This window comes from Apium graveolens, chromosome 8 (assembly GCF_009905375.1).
Source record: "Apium graveolens cultivar Ventura chromosome 8, ASM990537v1, whole genome shotgun sequence".
Lineage (NCBI taxonomy): Eukaryota > Viridiplantae > Streptophyta > Magnoliopsida > Apiales > Apiaceae > Apium > Apium graveolens.
This window is the reverse complement of record NC_133654.1, coordinates 173,754,763-173,757,521: the sequence shown is the minus strand read 5'-3', so window position 1 is coordinate 173,757,521 and position 2,759 is coordinate 173,754,763. Positions and strand designations below refer to the sequence as shown.

Here is a 2,759-nt window from a genome sequence, read left to right as displayed (position 1 = left end):
TTCTTTATTTTAAGTTGTAACTTTGGATGCTAGTTTTCTTATTCGTGAACCTATACTCTTGTTTCGTACTTGGTTTATTATTTATTCAGTATAAAGACTACGCTTATTATACCATGCTTTCATCGGAACCCACATTGATGATGAGTCCAATTATGGGCTAATCGTTATCGTGGGGTTCTAACATATTTATATATGGATTCCTTTAGTTAATTTGTTTTGATGCCTTAGTGTGTGATGATTGTATGATAACCTAGTATTGGTTGTGCTTATTCTTCTTATGAGCGTCACAAACTTATAAGATAGTGTGTTAATCTTTAATGAAGCAAAAGTGAATTTAAAGATTTAGAACTTGTCATGCTAGCATAGGTTCATGTATTTGTATGTATGATTCGTAGGTAATTTTAACCATCTTACTTGCCCTATGTAATCACGATAGATAACTTGTGCATTAAACCGTTATGTTGTCAAATTCTATAGATATATAGTGTCTCAATATAATTGGTGTCTATTCAGCTTCTATCTCTTTTGTGGATGTCTGGTAGTATGGTACTCGTACAATGAAAGTTGGTATTTATCAATTTCGTGTTATCTGATTAGTGTCATCACCATTACATGCTAAGGTTAAGAATGAAAAGGCTATTGAATGAAGTATTTAATGAAGTTAGAATCCCATATTTGTGTCATATAGTATTCAACTCTCTTTACTATCTTAGTTAATGTTCTTTAGTATAATCCCTTAGTTAATCTTAGTTATAAACAACCTCAATTTACTATTCGTCTTAGCATTGGATAATAACCATACCATTATTGCATAAATACATTGATTAAATTAACCTAAACCAATCCCTGTGGGAACGAACTAGAATTTATTCTATATTACTTGCGAACGCGTATACTTGCGTGAATATTAGCGTGTTTTTCAGCCCTAACAAGTTTTTGGCGCCGCTTCCGGGGATATCGGTGTTAATTTTTAGTTTATGTGTTTGTCATCATTGGTCGTTAAAGTTCAGTGACTCGGACATTGTTACTTACTAAATTTTTTGTCGTGTTTCAGGTACTCTAGCGAGTGTGTATGCATACGCGTTCTCGGTCTCGTAAGAGAACACTGGATTAAGCCGAGGAAGAAGTTGTAGTCGAGGAGAAAGTCGAAGAAGAGATCTTAGTTGAGAAAGAAGAAGAGGTTCTTATTGCAATGGGAGAACCAGAAGCAAATCCAAAGGCTTTGATGAACTACTCTCAACCGAAGATCGATGATATTCACTCTAACATTGTTCGACCAGCCATCTCGGCTAATACCTTTGAGATCAAGTTGAGCACGATTCAGATGATATAGAACTCAATTCAGTTTGGGGGTTCTCTGACAGAAGACCCCAATATGCATATCAGAGATTTCATCGAGATCTGCGATATTTTCAAGTTCAATGGAGTTTTTGAAGATGCTATTAAATTGAGGCTTTTCCCATTCTCTCTGCGGGATAAAGCAAAGTGCTGGTTACATTCTCTACCACCAGGGTCTATCACCAAATGGGAGGATCTTGCTCAAAAGTTCTTAACTAAATTCTTTCCTATGGCGAAGACTGTTGCAATCAGAAATGCACTCGCTCAATTTGCTCAGCAATCTGGAGAATCTTTATGTGAGGCTTGGGATCATTATAAGCAGATGCTTAAAAAGTGCCCTCATCAAGGGATTCCTGACTGGATGATCATTAACTATTTCTATAATGGATTGGGTGCTACTTCTAGACCCATGCTTGATGTAGCATCAGAAGGAGCCTTGTGAGCTAAAAGCTATGATGAAGCTTATGAATTGATTGAACTGATGGCTTCTAATGAATACCAGAATCCTATTCAGAGACTATCTCAGGGCAAGGTAGCAGGAATTCGAGAGTTAGATACAGCTACTGTTATAGCTGCTCAGCTTAAGACTTTGACGGCGAAGGTGGATTCTTTGGCTAATTATGGAGTTAATCAGATCACTAGTGTCTGTGAGCTTTGTGCTGGTGCCCATGAGACGGAGTTGTGTGCTATTTCTAGTGAATCAGCTCAGTTTGTGAGCAACTTTCAGAGGTCACAGCAACCTGTGCCAGCCACCTATCATCCTAACAACCGCAATCATCCTAACTTTAGCTGGAGCAATACTCAAAATGCGGTTTAGCAGCCTTATTAGCAATATCCAGCAAAGCTGTACAACCCTCCTGGTTTTCAGCAACCATAATATGCACCAAGACAACAACTCCAGCTGCAACAATCTAATGAAAAATCTGAATTGGAGGAGTTGAGGCTCATGTGCAAGAGCTAAGCGATTTCTATCAAGACCTTGAAAAATCAAATTGGACAAATTGCCAATGCCTTGCTAAATCATCAGCCTGGTACACTCCCTATTGACACTGAAGTGCCAGGAAAGAGGGAAGTTAAGGAGCAGGTAAAGGCAATTATATTAAGGTATGGGAAGGTTGCAAATCCCGAACACTCTCAAGTTTCGGATGAAGAAGCTATGGCTGAAGAAGAAGTGCAGAAGGAAGCAGAAGTGGAACCAAGGAAGACTACTGTTGAACACACTCCTCATGAGGGTAATACAGGGGAGAAACAGATCTATCATCCACCTCCATTTCCTAAGAGGCTGTAGAAGAAAAAGCTGGATAAGCAGTTTGAGAAGTTCTGGAGGTGTTCAAGAAACTTCATATCAACATACCTTTCACTGAAGCTCTTGAACAGTTACCTAGTTATACGAAGTTTATGAAAGGTATACTTTCTCGAAA

The 2,759-nt window shown here is 38.3% G+C and overlaps 1 non-coding gene across 1 annotated transcript; it reads right to left on the bottom strand.

Moving 5' to 3' along the window:
• Window positions 1–1,582: 1,582 nt before the first annotated feature.
• On the bottom strand, window positions 1,583–1,689 carry LOC141681301 (small nucleolar RNA R71). Its single transcript, XR_012558741.1, has one exon. It is a non-coding gene; the product is annotated as a small nucleolar RNA R71 (small nucleolar RNA).
• Between the last annotated feature and the right edge of the window lie 1,070 nt (window positions 1,690–2,759).